The sequence below is a fragment of the Electrona antarctica genome (genome assembly GCF_951216825.1).
Source record: "Electrona antarctica genome assembly, chromosome: 22".
Lineage (NCBI taxonomy): Eukaryota > Metazoa > Chordata > Actinopteri > Myctophiformes > Myctophidae > Electrona > Electrona antarctica.
In genome coordinates, this window is record NC_136805.1 from 2638556 (window position 1) to 2657726 (window position 19171).

Here is a 19171-nt window from a genome sequence, read left to right on the forward strand (position 1 = left end):
GAGCTCTCTGGTGAAGCTGTTGCCCCCGCGACACGGCTATGGATAAGCGGTTGAAGATGGATGGATGGATGGACCCGTCCTTTTTTCTGGTGACTGATAGTGATAACTGATAGTGTCCTTCTATACGTGAGGTGCCTGTGTGTTTTATTTTAATGTAATTATTACTTTTTTTCATTTATTTATGTTTTATTTGGGACATGAAAACCATCAGGGATAGAACCAGGCTACAGGATACAAAAGTAAGTAAAAAAAAACCCACTCGATCACGTATTAGCAGGGCAGTATCAGTCACTAGAAAATAAGGACATAAGGTGTTTTCATTGAATACAATGAAAATAAATAAATGTAAAATGGAGTTTGAAGTTACAGTACAATGGGTTTGTATCATAGACTATAGCTAGGAAGGGGGCGGGGCAGCTACAATTAATGTTGACTATCTAAATACTGAATCGAGCACTATGTACGGAGTCATGTTAAAAATGAATTGCCGACATGTCTAATACATTTATATATGACTATGAATAGTATCTCTCCAATACGAATAGCTAACATCTCTAACACATTCATATGACTACCGCTATATCAGAGTAAGAGAGTGGCGACTCTAGCGTTGACTCCCATTGTAACAATGGAATTGCGGTGAGATCAAAGCGTGTCGCCACTCGGCAACACGCCACACTTACTATTCCACACTTACTATTCCACTCGACGCTATATGAAGGACAGGTGAAGTCTCACTCAGCACCAAATGGAACTCTGACTAACGGATGTTTAACACATTTATGACTATGAATAGCTTATTAATGAGTTATGAATTATGATTATGATTAGCTAACATCTCTCTAAAACAATGACTATGAATACCTAATTTATGACTATGAATACTAACATGTTTGTTTATATGTCCGAATAATTTAAACTGTATTAAAAGGTGTCATATAATCCCATGAGGAATGGGCCACGAGGTGGCATGACACTTAAATAAAGTAATTCATTAATTCATTCATTCATTCATTCATATATGACTATGAAGGACAGATGAAGTCTGACTCACCGCCAAATGGAACTCTGGACTCCTCTGCGATGGGTACCAGGTCCACCGGCTCAGGGGTGCTTATATATTGGCTGCTAATTGCAAGCTAAGCAGAAAGTAAAAGCCTTTAAAGGGAATTTAAAGAGCCTATAAATGCCATTCCAATAGCATCCTTATAGCGGAAATATTCCCATGGAACTTGATAGTGCTTCTCGGCTATGAGGTTTATGTCCATGCCGGTGACTTCACTACGGTATAAAAATAGTAGCCTATATAACCTTCATGCATGCATGAAGGTTATATAGCCCCCCCCCCCCCCCCCTCTCCCCTTTACTTCCCGGTCAAATTTGACCAAGAGTTTTAACTCCTTTTAAAGATGAACATAAAACACATACATCATCATGACATCATCCTCACCAGTCAGTGCTCAGTGAGTCAGGTGTCTCTCTGGTGATTACATAAGGAACAGACACGCGGGAAATTACAATGTAAATAAAATGTGAAAATGGAGATCATAATCTGTATGCATGAACATCAACATGCACAGTCTGTCTCTATGTGTGTGTGCGTGCGTGCGTGCTTGTACAATCAGGTTGCAGAGTTCCATTATCATGGTCAGTATGCCAGTATCATGCCAGTATCATGGTCAGTATGCCAGTATCATGTCAGTATCATGGTCAGTATGCCAGTATCATGTCAGTATCATGGTCAGTATGCCAGTATCATGACAGTATCATGGTCAGTATGCCAGTATCATGCATGGTCAGTAAAATGGCCAGTATGCCAGCATCATGGTCAGTGTGTCAGTATCATGGTCAGTATCATGGTCAGTATGCCAGTATCAGGGCATGCTCTAATGATTTAGCTAGGCCTTGGAAAACGTTGTGACAGCTGCTGAAAGTTGGGGGTACCATTAACAACCTATATAAGGCAAACATTTCTAAATGTCATTATGCTTTAAGTAGCATGTGATGTGTCAAACTAGGGGTTTTTCATTTTTCTGAATCCATTCCAATAATTCGTTTTGCACGAAAAACACTCCTTGGGCTAAATTTGGCCATAGCCACTTGCCCAAATGTGATGAGGTCTTATGATATGGTCTTTTCAACATTGCGTGGAAGTCTGGGACAGTGGAAGTCTGGGACAGTGAAAGTCTGGGACAGTGCCCAGGGAGTGGCAGACCATCAGAAGTCTGGGACAGTGCCCAGGAGTGGCAGACCACCACCCCGGGTGGTCCCACCTTTTTAAGAAGGGGGATCAGAGCGGTGTGTGTGCCAATTACAGAGGTATCACATTACTCAGCATCCCCGGGAAAGTTTACGCCAAGGTACTGGGTCCCAGGAACGTGCAGAGAGTGTCAGAAAGGCATCAGGCAGGGGCTGAAATCCCGTAAGAGGGCACTTTGACAAAAATAGCGAAAATAGCAGATCTACAAGCTCACAACGAGTTGCGCTGCGACGCGTTGAGAGCTTGTAGATCAGCTATTTTCGGGGCGCAACCCAGCACTCTTTAGCTAGTGGAGATGCGGTGTAACGACATGGATTTCTAGACAAATTTGTTCAACGCAAAATACTGTGTTCAAATTCAGGAGACTTCAGAAAAAAGCAATTCTCCTGAATGCTGCCTTCCCGGTATGGCATGGAAAGGAAAGGAGTGGCCTTTGCAGTTGTTTTACAGACTGGTAAAAGGGCAGGGGCTGAAGCCCCCTTTGATGTCTGTGTGATTGATTCACTGCCCAACTGCTTTTTGCAGTTGATGTGGTCCTGAGGTGCTTTCTAGGCTCTCTCTCTGTGACTGACACACACACACACACACACACACACACACACACACACACACACACACACACACACACACACACACACACACACACACACACACACACACACACACACACACACACACACACACACACACATTACCGCAACTAAAGATTTCCTATCAATAATAACCAATGCAATGCCGTTATTGAAAAGGCTTGACAATATTTGGAACATCTGAATACTTTCACTTTGGTACTCTAAGTTTATTTTGATGATAATAACACCCTTCACGCCCCACACAACATATATCGCCCCTCTCATGCCCCCCCCCCCTCTAAAGCAGTAGCATGTACTTAGCATCCATCGAGCCATAAAACTATTTAAGACACATACCGTCCAACATTCACCCCATACTTGGTATTTGACGTGAACTTGCTATGTGGTGTCTATTTGCCAGTGGCTATTACATTTAATCACCGCTTCCTGATTCACTGATGGTGGCACACAGGTTTATACACAACAATTCTAACAGGATAATCCAGATAAGTTCTCATTTCCAGTGATAAGCCTGGACTTATTGTTCTTACAGTGACCAGTTGCTGTTTTGAAGGAGTTTAAGGAGTCACACTTTTTTTTATGACTGTTGGTAGGACGGCATAGCAGTAGCACGAATTTGACCCCGTTTGTGTGCCGAAATTTGTATTGTATTGGTTTGAGTTGGTAAAAGGCTGACTTCGTTGGTATTTGTCAGTATCATAAAGCACCGAAGTCTGACGTCAATATCGGTAGAGGGCGCAAATTCACGGGTTCATGTACTTTTTATTTGCATTGTAATCCCCATAGGGGGATTTTAGACCGCCTCATATAAGAACTGTTTGAAAAATAAACATGTCATCCAGGCCGTTTCACTCATATGGATATGAAGAATCAACCGACTGAGAGAAAACGCTATTGTTACTGCTACTGAATTAGTTACATTTTCACTAGAAAAGATCATATATGAGTGACTGACTGTCACAAAAGATACAGAGACACCTCCCTGACAATAACGCAGAGACAGCTTGTTTATTTTTGGACCACAATGCTTATATGAAACAATTTTAAGATGAGCCCATGTTATTGTCCATAGAGAAATTACTTCCGTGAACCAGGCAGAACCAGGGGATGAGCGAGTGACGCCAGGACTTGGGCTCTCTATGGTCAGTACCATGCGGGTCTCTCTCTCTCTCTCCTGGCAGCTTGATTATTATTATTATTACTTGCGCATTACATACTGGGTACATTTGGTGATCGGCTGGGTATGTATGTATGTATTTGGTTAAAATGGGTAAGGTTTTAAAAAAGGCAAAAGCATGCTCTGTTGCACTGGCCTAAAAGTGGGTCCTCTAAAACTGCTTGTATGTATGTATGTATGTATGTATGTATGTATGTATGTATGTATGTATGTATGTATGTATGTATGTATGTATGTATGTATGTGTGTGTGTGTGTGTGTGTGTGTGTGTGTGTGTGTGTATGTATGTATGTATGTATATATGTAATGTATGTGTATGTATGTATGTATGTATGTATGTATGTATGTATGTATGTATGTATGTATGTATGTATGTAATGTATGTAATGTATGCATGTATTAGTGATGGGAGATTAATCGGCAAACACATCGGTATCGGCTGATTTTAGATTAATCGGCATCGGTTCGATTAATCAATCAGACCAATTAATGAATCAGTCCGATTAGTCGGTCTGTCTTTACAGATAAAGACTCATCACTAAATCACTATTCACTAAATACACATAATATGAAACCCCACTTAGGCAACCACGTAAAAAAGAGAGGACAGAAAATGGTACATATAGAACAGTAGAGGAGCGCTAATCACAGATTAACTAAATCACTAAAATCACTAAATCACTAAATCACTAAATCACTAAAATCACTAATCACTAAATACACATAATATGAAACCCCACTTAGGCAACCACGTAAAAAAGAGGACACAGAAAATGGTACATATAGAACAGTAGAGGAGCGCTAATCACAGATTAACTAAATCACTAAAATCATTAATCACTAAATCACTAAATCACTAAATCACTAAAATCACTAATCACTAAATACACATAATATGAAACCCCACTTAGGCAACCACGTAAAAAAGAGAGGACAGAAAATGGTACATATAGAACAGTAGAGGAGCGCTAATCACAGATTAACTAAGGTGACATTCACACCAGAAAGCTTTGCTGCAATTAAAACGAATCCTGCTGCGCATTGTCAGAAAGTGCACTTCGTTTGGCAGGTGTGAAGGCTCATTTGAATCCTAATGCCTATCAAAGAACCGCATTCTACTCCGAGCAAAAACGGGGGTTTCACTTCGCTTCCAATCGCACTTGATTACGATTCGGTGCAGGTGTGAATGCAATCCGCAGTAAATAAAGGAAATTAAGCAAACAATGTGGCGGGTGAGGAGCTGAACACAGTTGGAGACGGAGAAGGCATATTTTACGCAGCGCAAAGATGTCCCGTTACCGTGGATAGACGTGGTCGAATGAGGAGACTGAAGCCCTGATCGAAATTAGGACGAGTACATTAATCAATTGCTTAAGGAAACACATAAAAACACTGGCCTACACTACAGAATATTCTGTCTGTCTGTCTGTGCGTGCCGTAAACATGGAGTGCTGTCACTGTGTGGGGACTGGGGAGTAGGGACTTTCATCTCGATAAACTTGTAAACATTTTGCGCTGCTGTCTGTTATATCAGTGCGCTCAGCGCTGTTCCTTCCATGCCCAAAAGAACAGTGCGTGGCTGCGTGCGTATAGAGAGAGAGAGAGAGAGAGGGGGGGAGGGGGGGGTGGGTCCAGTTCCAGACGGCACGACACATGCACGTTATGAGTATAATTTGAAATTTTGATCACCATAGATTTCACTGTGTAGGCTATAGTTTATGAATGGAACACATTGATAAAGGTCCCCCTGCTGCGTTTCCAATAGCTGCGGATGACAGTGTGAAGGCAAACCGCAGCAAATTAAATATGCAAGAAGTCCCAATTCTCCTCCCATTCGCATCGAGTCTACCGAAGTATTAGGTGGGAATGTGACCTAAATCACTACAATCACTAAAATCACTAAAAATCACTAAATCACTAAAATCACTCATCACTAAATCACTAATACTAAATACACATAATATGAAACCCCACTTAGGCAACCACGTAAAAAAGAGGACAGAAAATGGTACATATAGAACAGTAGAGGAGCGCTAATCACAGATTAACTAAATCACTAAAATCACTAATCACTAAATCACTAAAATCACTAAAATCACTAAAATCACTAAATCACTAATCACTAAATACACATAATATGAAACCCCACTTAGGCAACCACGTAAAAAAGAGAGGACAGATGGTACACATGGTACATATAGAACAGTAGAGGAGCGCTAATGAAACACTAATGAAACACTAATGAAACACTAAACACTAATGAAGCACTAAACACTAATGAAGCACTAAACACTAATGAAACACTAAACACAAAGTAACAGCTTGAACAGATCTACAAGCTCAAAATATAAAATATAAAAGGTATTTAATTTAATTAATTTAATGTATTTTTCAGAATGGACACAATTATTATAATTTTTCAATACAGAATGAGATCATATCGGCCATAACAGCAATTAATTATATCGGATATCGATATCGGCCAAAATGTCTCATCGGCACATCCCTAGTTATGTATGTATGTATGTATGTATACGTATGTATGTATGTATGTATGTATGCATGTATGTAGAGAAAGAAAGAAACACATTATAAAGACAGTAGGCCTACTGTACCAGTCCCCAGAACCATGGTTGTGAGTTTCAGGGAATCTAACTAGTTTCTAATGGGTTGTTGTTATACAGCTGGAAGGGGACATGTCTGATAGCATATTATCACATATCTAACCATGTTATACAGCTGGAAGGGGACATGTCTGATAGCATATTATCACATATCTAACCATGTTATACAGCTGGAAGGGGACATGTCTGATAGCATATTATCACATATCTAACCATGTTATACAGCTGGAAGGGGACATGTCTGATAGCATATTATCACATATCTAACCATGTTATACAGCTGGAAGGGGACATGTCTGATAGCATATTATCACATATCTAACCATGTTATACAGCTGGAAGGGGACATGTCTGATAGCATATTATCACATATCTAACCATGTTATACAGCTGGACCGACATGTCTGATAGCATATTATCACATATCTAACCATGTTATACAGCTGGACCGACGTGTCTGATAGCATTATTATCACATATTAGATAATATAATAGAGACCTAGTCATTTGGGGATGATAAAATATACAGAATACTATATACAGCAGGGGGGGGGGTGCGAGTGGTCCGCGCGCACGCACGGGCACACGCACACGCACACGCACACACACACACACACACACACACACACACACACACACACACACACACACACAGCCAGAATTGGCCAAAAATGATATTCGAATATTCCTTTTAAAACACCACATGTATTCAAACAATTTTCGAATGATTTTGAATGTATATGATTTTAATATGAATATGATATGAATATTGCAGAATAATATGCTGTAAAACGTTCTTTCTTTATCTATATGGTCCGGTCCTGTATGGGCCGCGGTTGGTGCTCAGAAATGCACTCTCTTGAGTCTTGCGAGATCAAATGAATGATTCATAATTATCTTAATAGCCTAATTTTTGTATAATGTTTTAGTTTACGTGGCACAGAGTCTCGCCAGAACTCACACAGCAATTTTATTGTTATTTTTTAAATTAAAATCTTAATTTAAAATATTTGATTATTCTTTTATTTTTTACATTTGAATATTCATTCGAATATGGAATATTCGTTGGCCACTCACTCACTCTCTCTCTCTCTCTCTCTCTCTCTCTCTCTCTCTCTCTCTCTCTCTCTCTCTCTCTCTCTCTCTCTCTCTCTCTCTCTCTCTCTCTCTCACACACACACACACACACACACACACACACACACACACACACACACACACACACAGAGAGAGAGCAGCTGCAACCATAATATCAGTAAGTGGCTCAGTCAGTGGTTAAGCTGTTAAGCTGTGTTTTATACTCTCGTTATACAATGCTTCTAGTTTGACACGGCCTGATTTTAATCACCTCAACGTGCCTTTTACAGTGAATCAGACCGCCGTGGGCCATAGAAAACTCACTGTTGGACACAAATCTATCGTAATTTTTACTCCGATGTGTGTCTCCGAATAATCTGATGTAATTAAAGTATACTGTATAGTGTGTTTTATATTATTTTTGTATTCTTCCCCTAAATATGAATCAAGAAGAGTCTGCGGTCACTTGTAGACGGACAACCTTCCCACAGTGATATTAATTAATATAGCCAGATTGACATTTCAATGACAAGTGAGAACCGAGGTGGGATGTCAGCAGTAGTTTAGATGCACAACCTTTTACAGTGAAACTCAAACTAAACGTGATTCATTGATTTATTGAATAGCCTACTTTATTAGTCAGAAATGTAATCAGCACAAAGCTAAAAGGATAACACACAAAAAAAAAAGAAGGTTTTCCATTTGTCACGATCCGTGTCAAATGTATTCACGTGTCCGTGTATTTCTGGTGCGTTTTCCATCCCTGTGTTGATTATCAGTTGAGTTCACCTGTGTGTCCTTGTGTATTTATACTATATATATTTATACCTCACTGTTCCCAGTGTTTCTTATCTTAACACCTTGAGGGCTTTAGATTCAAAGGTGACACATACCGAGGCTGACGGGATTGTTTCATTACCTTTGGAGGCATAACGCCGAGGTATTTGCACCTTTGATCCATGAAAATCCCCCTGAAAATAGTTCCATGGCTTGTTTGCGATCCGGAACAACAACAGGCAGTGAGAGCTGCTGTAGTCCAGTTGAAACTATACCGTTCATTTGCATTGAACTGCTTTTCCCAGAAGCCCTTGCAGCCCAGCGCACGGGTCGATAATCATAACGCGGCGGCCTCGTCACCAGGTCCTGGACAAATCCGCCATTTCTTTTTAATTAAACACATAAAACAAATAGCGGGTTTAGCGTTTTACGCAGGGCAGAAACATGGATTAAATAGCATGGAAAGCGAGTTATGCAGTAGAAGTGTTAATTGTAACATGGCTCATGTCTCATAGCCTGGCTAATAAGCCAGACCGAATCAGCCGTTGGCAAAAAAAAAATTGCCTGCCGGCGGATTACGGTCTGGAGAGGCTCAATTGTACGCCCATTTCCTACACCAGAGAACTGGTGTGGCCAATCGGGACACGGTATGCAATATAGGTGGGCTTTGGTACAGTGACGTTCAATGCTTGAGACCTTTGACTGACAGTAGCTCTGACCAATTGCGTCAAAGAGAAAATGTTTGAACCCGCCCCCCGGGAAACAAGATCCATACACAGCATCTCCAGACTCAAATACCACACAGCCAGACTACATGTCTCAGTTCTTTAGGTGTATTACTGGACCACAAAACCCCATGTAGAGAACAAAAGCTTGCACGGAACATTGCAATTCTGGGGAAAAGAAAACATATTTTGGACCATGAATCACTATTTTAGCACAGACCACGGTGGTAGAATCGGTACCTCACAGCTAGAAGGTCCTGGGTTTGATTCCCGCTGGGGATGCTGGGGGCGTGTTCTCTCCTCCGCGTCATCAGCGCCCATACCCGAGGCGGGGTTGGCAAAAGGGCCTTTCTTTTTTTTTTAAATAATTTTTATCCCACGGTTTTGTAACCCATTTTTCACCCCTGTGTCAATTATCTAATGTGATCCTGGGCTCTACACACCCTCCGCCAACCTAGTCCCCATATATGGGGGACATGGGGAGAGCAACGGACTTGAACTCATGCTTCCTTCATGCCTGAGTGTCCAAGTTGCTCCTTTACACCTGACAGGGGGGAGTTTCCCTGGTTGGACGTAGCGCGTGGAAGGAACACGTTATTCCAACCAGTTCCTTTCCCCTCCATCAGGTGCCCCGGCTGGCCAGGGGGAGGCAGTTTAGAGACCAGGATTACTGCATGTTTTTGTGAGGGTACCTACCCTAGGGGACACGGGGAGAACATGCAAACTCCACACAGAAAGGCACTTTCGCCAACCCCGCCTCGGGTATGGGCACTGATGACACGGAGGAGGAAACATGCCGCCAGCGCTCACAGCGTCCCGAGCGGGAATCGAACCCAGGACCTTCTAGCTGTGAGGCGACAGCAAAAGGGCCTTTCTGTGTGGAGTTTGCATGTTCTCCCCGTGTCCCCTAGGGTAGGTACCCTCACAAAAAACATGCAGTAATCCTGCAGGTCTCTAAAGACCCCAGGAAGAGTAGCTGCTGTGACTCACAGTAAGCTAAATGGGGATCTAATAAATACATTAAAAAATCAAACCTATTGTGTGTTTTGCTGTGTATTGTTGTGAAGTGCACAGAGACCCCTTGGGGTTGCACTATAAATACAAATACACTGAAAAAAATAAAATAAACTGAGGTAGATGCCATCATCAGCAAGATGAAACCCAGGCATCAACCTCTCCCTCCAAGGCGGCCATGTTCCAGTCAGTCACTAATGACCTGCTGATGCACACGCGCGCACGCACGCACGCACGCACGCACGCACACACACACACACACACACACACACACACACACACACACACACACACACACACACACACACACACACACACACACACACACACACACACACACACACACACACACACACACACACACACACACACACACACACACACACACACACACCTTAAATACCAGCATCAGGGCCCACCATTACTACGCCACTAGTACAGTGGTTCCCAAAGTGGGGTCCGGGGACCCCTAGGGGTCCTTCAGGGAGTTCCAGGGGGTCCCCAGCTAAATGATAGCTTGGAACCAAATGGACCCTTATGGACTATGGGTCCATTTGGTTCCATTTGTACACTCTGAGTTAAATTTAGGGTTTGATTTTACAATATAAATTGGGGGTCCCAGAGATAGAAATGTCATTGAATGGGGGTCCGTAGACTAACACATGTCAAACTGGGGGTCCTTGAAATTAAACGGATTGAGAATCACTGCTAGAGAGAGCCGTAAAACTCGTCTCGTATGGGGGTCCCTGGCATATCCTTTCAAATGGGGAGTCCGCAGGCTAATTAGTGTCAATTTGGGAGTCTTTTGACATGAAAAGGTTTGGGAACCACTGCTCTAGCAATTACTGCACCTGGGGATGTTTCATGCTTAGCCTGTCAAAGTGGTACAAAGTAACTAAGTACTTTAATTTACTCAAGTACTAACTACTAGACAATGTGCAGTGCTTACAATGAGCAGTACAATGTTGAGGTACTATTACTTTACTTCTACTCCACTACAATTACAGCATTTGACAGCTTTAGTTACTTTGTAGATTTTTTTTTTTTAATACAAAACATTGATTACCCACTTTGGCTATTCGGAAAAAGCTCAGCTACAATGTGACGTGTTGTGCGCTTGTAGATCTGCTGTTTTTGAAAAACCTCGACAATATTTAGAATATCTGAATGCTTTCACTTTGGTAATATTTGGTATATTTTGATGATAACAACACCCTTCACGCCCCACACAGCAACAGGCACTAGAGACAGAGAATTCATTACATTCACAAGTAGCAGCGTCAGCAAAAGTGAAATAGTGGGCAAAGTGTGCAAAGAGGCAAAAATAAAGTGCTATCTGCTGTTCAGCAGCTGAATAGCAGCCGGGACAAAGGATAGTTTGAACCGATTAGTCTTTGTGGTGGAGCACCCTCAGCCGATGACCCGAGGGCAACAGTTCAGGTTAGTATCTGTAGTGTACAGTAGCACCCTCAGCCGATGACCCGAGGGCAACAGTTCAGGTTAGTCTCTGTAGTGTACAGTAGCACCCTCAGCCGATGACCCGAGGGCAACAGTTCAGGTTAGTCTCTGTAGTGTACAGTAGCACCCTCAGCCGATGACCCGAGGGCAACAGTTCAGATTAGTCTCTGTAGTGTAGCACCCTCAGCCGATGACCTGAGGGCAACAGTTCAGGTTAGTCTCTGTAGTGTACAGTAGCACCCTCAGCCGATGACCCGAGGGCAACAGTTCAGGTTAGTCTCTGTAGTGTACAGTAGCACCCTCAGCCGATGACCCGAGGGCAACAGTTCAGGTTAGTCTCTGTAGTGTACAGTAGCACCCTCAGCCGATGACCTGAGGGCAACAGTTCAGGTTAGTATCTGTAGTGTACAGTAGCACCCTCAGCCGATGACCCGAGGGCAACAGTTCAGGTTAGTCTCTGTAGTGTACAGTAGCACCCTCAGCCGATGACCCGAGGGCAACAGTTCAGATTAGTCTCTGTAGTGTAGCACCCTCAGCCGATGACCTGAGGGCAACAGTTCAGGTTAGTCTCTGTAGTGTACAGTAGCACCCTCAGCCGATGACCCGAGGGCAACAGTTCAGGTTAGTCTCTGTAGTGTACAGTAGCACCCTCAGCCGATGACCCGAGGGCAACAGTTCAGGTTAGTATCTGTAGTGTACAGTAGCACCCTCAGCCGATGACCCGAGGGCAACAGTTCAGGTTAGTCTCTGTAGTGTACAGTAGCACCCTCAGCCGATGACCCGAGGGCAACAGTTCAGGTTAGTCTCTGTAGTGTACAGTAGCACCCTCAGCCGATGACCCGAGGGCAACAGTTCAGGTTAGTATCTGTAGTGTACAGTAGCACCCTCAGCCGATGACCCGAGGGCAACAGTTCAGGTTAGTCTCTGTAGTGTACAGTAGCACCCTCAGCCGATGACCCGAGGGCAACAGTTCAGGTTAGTATCTGTAGTGTACAGTAGCACCCTCAGCCGATGACCCGAGGGCAACAGTTCAGGTTAGTATCTGTAGTGTACAGTAGCACCCTCAGCCGATGACCCGAGGGCAACAGTTCAGGTTAGTCTCTGTAGTGTACAGTAGCACCCTCAGCCGACGACCCGAGGGCAACAGTTCAGGTTAGTCTCTGTAGTGTACAGTAGCACCCTCAGCCGACGACCTGAGGGCAACAGTTCAGGTTAGTCTCTGTAGTGTACAGTAGCACCCTCAGCCGATGACCCGAGGGCAACAGTTCAGGTTAGTATCTGTAGTGTACAGTAGCACCCTCAGCCGATGACCCGAGGGCAACAGTTCAGGTTAGTATCTGTAGTGTACAGTAGCACCCTCAGCCGACGACCTGAGGGCAACAGTTCAGGTTAGTCTCTGTAGTGTACAGTAGCACCCTCAGCCGACGACCTGAGGGCAACAGTTCAGGTTAGTATCTGTAGTGTACAGTAGCACCCTCAGCCGACGACCTGAGGGCAACAGTTCAGGTTAGTCTCTGTAGTGTACAGTAGCACCCTCAGCCGACGACCTGAGGGCAACAGTTCAGGTTAGTCTCTGTAGTGTACAGTAGCACCCTCAGCCGACGACCTGAGGGCAACAGTTCAGGTTAGTCTCTGTAGTGTACAGTAGCACCCTCAGCCGATGACCCGAGGGCAACAGTTCAGGTTAGTCTCTGTAGTGTACAGTAGCACCCTCAGCCGACGACCCGAGGGCAACAGTTCAGGTTAGTCTCTGTAGTGTACAGTAGCACCCTCAGCCGATGACCCGAGGGCAACAGTTCAGGTTAGTATCTGTAGTGTACAGTAGCACCCTCAGCCGATGACCCGAGGGCAACAGTTCAGGTTAGTCTCTGTAGTGTACAGTAGCACCCTCAGCCGATGACCCGAGGGCAACAGTTCAGATTAGTCTCTGTAGTGTAGCACCCTCAGCCGATGACCTGAGGGCAACAGTTCAGGTTAGTCTCTGTAGTGTACAGTAGCACCCTCAGCCGATGACCCGAGGGCAACAGTTCAGGTTAGTCTCTGTAGTGTACAGTAGCACCCTCAGCCGATGACCCGAGGGCAACAGTTCAGGTTAGTATCTGTAGTGTACAGTAGCACCCTCAGCCGATGACCCGAGGGCAACAGTTCAGGTTAGTCTCTGTAGTGTACAGTAGCACCCTCAGCCGATGACCCGAGGGCAACAGTTCAGGTTAGTCTCTGTAGTGTACAGTAGCACCCTCAGCCGATGACCCGAGGGCAACAGTTCAGGTTAGTATCTGTAGTGTACAGTAGCACCCTCAGCCGATGACCCGAGGGCAACAGTTCAGGTTAGTCTCTGTAGTGTACAGTAGCACCCTCAGCCGATGACCCGAGGGCAACATTTCAGGTTAGTATCTGTAGTGTACAGTAGCACCCTCAGCCGATGACCCGAGGGCAACAGTTCAGGTTAGTATTTGTAGTGTACAGTAGCACCCTCAGCCGATGACCCGAGGGCAACAGTTCAGGTTAGTCTCTGTAGTGTACAGTAGCACCCTCAGCCGACGACCCGAGGGCAACAGTTCAGGTTAGTCTCTGTAGTGTACAGTAGCACCCTCAGCCGACGACCTGAGGGCAACAGTTCAGGTTAGTCTCTGTAGTGTACAGTAGCACCCTCAGCCGATGACCCGAGGGCAACAGTTCAGGTTAGTATCTGTAGTGTACAGTAGCACCCTCAGCCGACGACCCGAGGGCAACAGTTCAGGTTAGTATCTGTAGTGTACAGTAGCACCCTCAGCCGATGACCCGAGGGCAACAGTTCAGGTTAGTATCTGTAGTGTACAGTAGCACCCTCAGCCGATGACCCGAGGGCAACAGTTCAGGTTAGTATCTGTAGTGTACAGTAGCACCCTCAGCCGACGACCTGAGGGCAACAGTTCAACTTCAAACTCAGACCAAAGTGCGTGATCCGAGAAGGAGGGAGGAGGCTCTCCTAAACATCTGCCTCTTGTAAAAGGTCTATGAGTTGGGCTTGGGTTCCCCAAGAAATCTTACTGCATGGCCACTCCCCATCTCATGAACTTTACAGCAGTAGTATCCATTTAGCCATAAAACTATTTAAGACGCATTCCGTCCATCCAACATTCACCCCATACTTGGTATTTGACGTGAACGTTTGAACTTGCTTAGTGGTGTCTATTTGCCAGTGGCTATTAAAATTAATCACTGCTGTCTGACTGATGGTGGCACACAGGTTTTTATACAAAATAATTCTAAAAGGATAACCCAGATAAGATCTCATTTCCAGTGATAAGCCTGGACTTATTGTTACAGGGGCCAGCTACTGTATAGGTGCTCTTTCAGAGCGGTTTTGAAGGAGGGTAAGGAGTCACACTTTTGGTAGAAACTGGGTTCAGTGGGGCTCCTTCTGGTGTTGTGCCTGTGTGTGTCTAGTATGCTATTGAAGTAGTCCGACACGTGCATGGGTATCCCTATGTTCTCACATAAACATAATGGTAAATGGTCAATTTATATAGCACCTTTATCCAAGGTGCTTTGATATGATATGATATGATATGAACTTTATTTGTATAGCGCTTTTCAAAACATAGTTCCAAAGTGCTGCACAGAGCAAGATTAAAACAGCAAAAAACACACAATAACAACATGATAATGGCACACAAAACAAGGATGCCTATATCCTTTAGCCTATATATTGTGCATCAATTCACCCATTCACACACACATAAGACACATTAATACACCGATGGCGGCGGAAACCATGCAAGGCACATCAGCAGCAATTTGGGGTTCAGTGTAGGGATACACCGAAAGGGAAATTCTTGGCCGAAACCGAATATAGGAAACAGTTGGCCGAAAACCGAATACCGAATATGATTAGTATTATTGTATCTTTTTTCCTACCATTGCTGTCATGGCCGTACCCGATTTATGGCAAAATAAATGGTTATGGCAAAACTTAACTTAAATAATAATCACTATTATGGGTCCATAAAACCTTTCTTCAGCTCTTTTGAATGCATTAATTGCATACACTATTTGGTGATATATTCTCTGCCTATATTCGGGCCGAAACCTTGCGGTTACCATCCAGCCACTCTACCCCTGAGCCACCGCCGCCCTAATGCATATATAATGCATGCAAATAATTTGTATAACTGGGAGTGGTGATAGGCTGCTGGGTTTCCTCACTTGTTGTCAGTATATCTTGTCAAATACATTCAGTCGAATCAACTAATCAAATGATTCCCGAACGTGGCATACAGCTCAGCGCTCCTTGGCTGCGGCTCACTGCTCCAAGAGATGGGTCCAAATCTGAGACAGATTTCACTGCAGCGTGTGACAAATCGTACGACTTTGATTATTTGTAATTTTTAGATTTGTAATAGGTTTCAGTAGTGAAAAGTACATTAGCTGCCAATAGCCTACTTACACATTACATAGGCTACTTTGTAAGTTTGTATGTAGACATGTCTGGCTGGGGTTAATGTTTGGGCCTTGCTCCCTAAAATGTCATCCAATAAAAACAGTGTCTAATATTAATTTCATTCCTTCCTTCCTACAGCATGAATATGATTCATAAACAGCCTCTCTCACACAGCTGATACAGTCCAAGATTGTCACAGCTGTGCTCGCCTATCTAATAGAGCAGATACAAAAAAATGACCTAAACACAAATCTAGAGGCTTTAATGAATAGACTAAAGACTACAATTGTGTTTTCATGAATTGTGTATTCAACAAATCAAAAAGGGCTGAGCACAGAAATAGCTGGGCCCTTGAAAAGGTCAGCGGTCCAGTGAATGAGCCCTCGATCCCCAAATCTGCTTTAGGTTCCGTATTTGGAGTGCAACGTTACCCCCCATCCAGTTATTGCACCGGCCTGTGATGTCGAGCATTACTGACAAGTCAACATTTAATATGAACTTGAATAATATACTGTGCTATATAAATAGTCTCCTCTCTCCTCCAACTGCACGCAGACTCTTGCAACAGCTGTAGGAGGAATGCTTTGTGACTAACTTTGACCTGTGACACTTAGTTCTCCTGTTTTGGTCTGCCATGTGTTAGTGCCATGTGTTAGTGCAGAATGGCGTTAAACTCTGAGTGAAACGTCTATGACCATGTAGGAAGGGAAGGGAAGCCAATGGGGTAGCTCGCTGTATATAAGCTGAGACCAGTCAGTGTTCTGCGAGCCAGACCCAGCGGTGTATTCCTATTGCATCGATCTCTCTGCCGCATAGAATTGTAAGTCTGTCTCCTATTTCTCAGGGGCGCTAGCCCCTTCTATAAACAACTTTTGCCCATCTTAAGTTTTGCCATTGACGGTGAGTTTCTCCATTGACGATGAAATGACGTCAGAAATAAACATCAACACATTAAACACCATTGACATTGAAGGGAAAATGTACGTCATATGTAAACGAGAAAATCAGCTAACCAATCAGGCATTCTGATTGTCCAGTATGAGATGATGCATGATGATAAGAGCGCCCCTCACTTCACATGGGTGTGATTTTTGACTGAGTCCCAATCCAGAATCCAGATGTCCAGGACAGGGGCGCAGTCCGTCCAGATGTCCAGGACAGGGGTGCAGTCTGAAGAAAGGACAAGAGAGAAACAAAGAAGACTAGGACAAAAATAACTCAGTCACTATTGAAAAGTGTGTTTGTTGTTCTTTTAGCTTGCTGACCACCTTTTAGCTTGCTGACCACCTTTTAGCTTGCTGACCACCTTTTAGCTTGCTGACCACCCAGAAGTTCTCCAGTTAAAGAGATGACATCAACTGATCGTTTTAAAGTGATTGTTGTTTTATTTTCCACAATTCCAGAAACAAGTAAGTCAAAACATATAACTCAAAAGCATAATATAACTAGAAAAAGTGCCCTTCTGGGCACAGGTCTCCACCAGGAGGATAGGAGTGTGTGTGTGATGTTTGGCAAAATGTTTAGGAGCAATATAAACGTGTGTGTGTGTGTGACGCGGCTTGGCCTGTTGTAGCGCCACCATGAGGCTGATTTGAAAACTGTCAAGTGACATTTCTTCCAAAGCCTAGTGGGAATATGCATGCACAGTTTCACCACAATCGGACGCTGCGTTGAGTAGTTGTGGCGATTTGTACAAAACGGGTACAAAAAGGGCTACTCCTGAAAAGTTAAGAAGCCAATCGTAGCCAATGAGGGTGGATTATGAGAAATAAAACAAACCCGTCTTGATCACATGACTATGAAGAGCATGTGTACCGATTTGCGTGAAATTTGGATAAGTAATATAATCCGTAATATTAGAAAATGTGTTTTACATATGTCGGCCTCCTGGTGGCCTCCTTGGCCTCTAGGGAGTTGGCATACAAAGTTATCCACAGATCCGTGCAGTTAGAGGTAAAAACACTTTTCGGCCAGTTATAGCGCCACCATGAGGCTGAGTTGAAAATGTTCATGTGGCATTTCCTCCTCGGCGTAGTGGGAATGTGCGTGCACAATTTCACGGAAATCACACGATGTGTTCATGATTTGCAGCATTTTGTTTGAAACTGAGCACTCCTGCGAACTTTGGAAGCCAATCTTAGCCAATCAGGATGGAGTCTGAGAAATCTGAAAGACCCGTTTCGTTGAATGGCTCTAGAGAGACTGTGTACCAATTTGTGTGATGTTTGGACAAAATCTGTAGGTGTACGGTCCAAAAACTTGTTTTGCACAAAGCGGCCTCCTGGTGGCGCTATAACAGGCCGTTCTGGAAATTCTGGGGCAGAGGTTCATCGTTGGCATCCAGGGAGTGTGTGTGCAAATTTTGACATCGACCGGGTTAACCGTGCCGGAGATTAGCTGTTCACAGACGGACGGACGGACGGACACACACGCACACGGACGGACGGACGGACGGAGTGCAAAACATACTCTCTCCCCATGCCTTCGGCCTGGTGGAGACAATAATACAATAAAGAAACAAAAGATTACATGTGGTCAGTGACGCATGGCTTGGGTCTGGAGTGGAGAACTGTGTGTCTGTGTTTGTAGGGGAGCACACCTGAATTGACAATGGCAAATCAGTGTTGATGGCAGACATCTCAACACCTGTGGGTGATTGATTGGCGCTGTAGGGAAGGGGAACTGTGAGAGGTATATCCACCAGAGGCTGCCATTTTGCATAGCCAGAGGAAATTCTCAACAGTCACACTGTCAGTCATGCAGTCAACATCTTTATTTGCGTTCAATATTTATCAAGGAATATTCTTGAACACAAACATTGGTACATGACGAGCTTGGGAAACTCTACAACAAGTGTTTCATGATACAGATCAAGGATACAGGAAGCATTATTGTGTCCTCCAATGATCACATATACACTGAACAGACATTAACCAATAGCCTCTTAGCCCAGTGGATTTCAACCAGTGGTCCGGGGACCCCTCCTTGAGGGTTTGTCCCCAGCTAAATGATGGAGAGTTGGTAACCAAATGGACCCCTATAA

At 43.9% G+C, this 19171-nt stretch overlaps 1 protein-coding gene across 1 annotated transcript in view; it reads left to right on the forward strand.

Annotated features, from left to right (window-relative positions):
* The first annotated feature begins 17227 nt into the window (after nucleotides 1-17227).
* Nucleotides 17228-19171, forward strand: part of LOC306915606 (leucine-rich repeat-containing protein 18-like) — an 8339-nt gene continuing 6395 nt past the window's right edge. The window contains exons 1-2 of the mRNA XM_079493040.1: nucleotides 17228-17278; nucleotides 17309-17537. The gene's annotated coding sequence lies outside the window, so the exon portion shown is untranslated. The remainder of the gene's footprint in view (nucleotides 17279-17308; nucleotides 17538-19171) is intronic.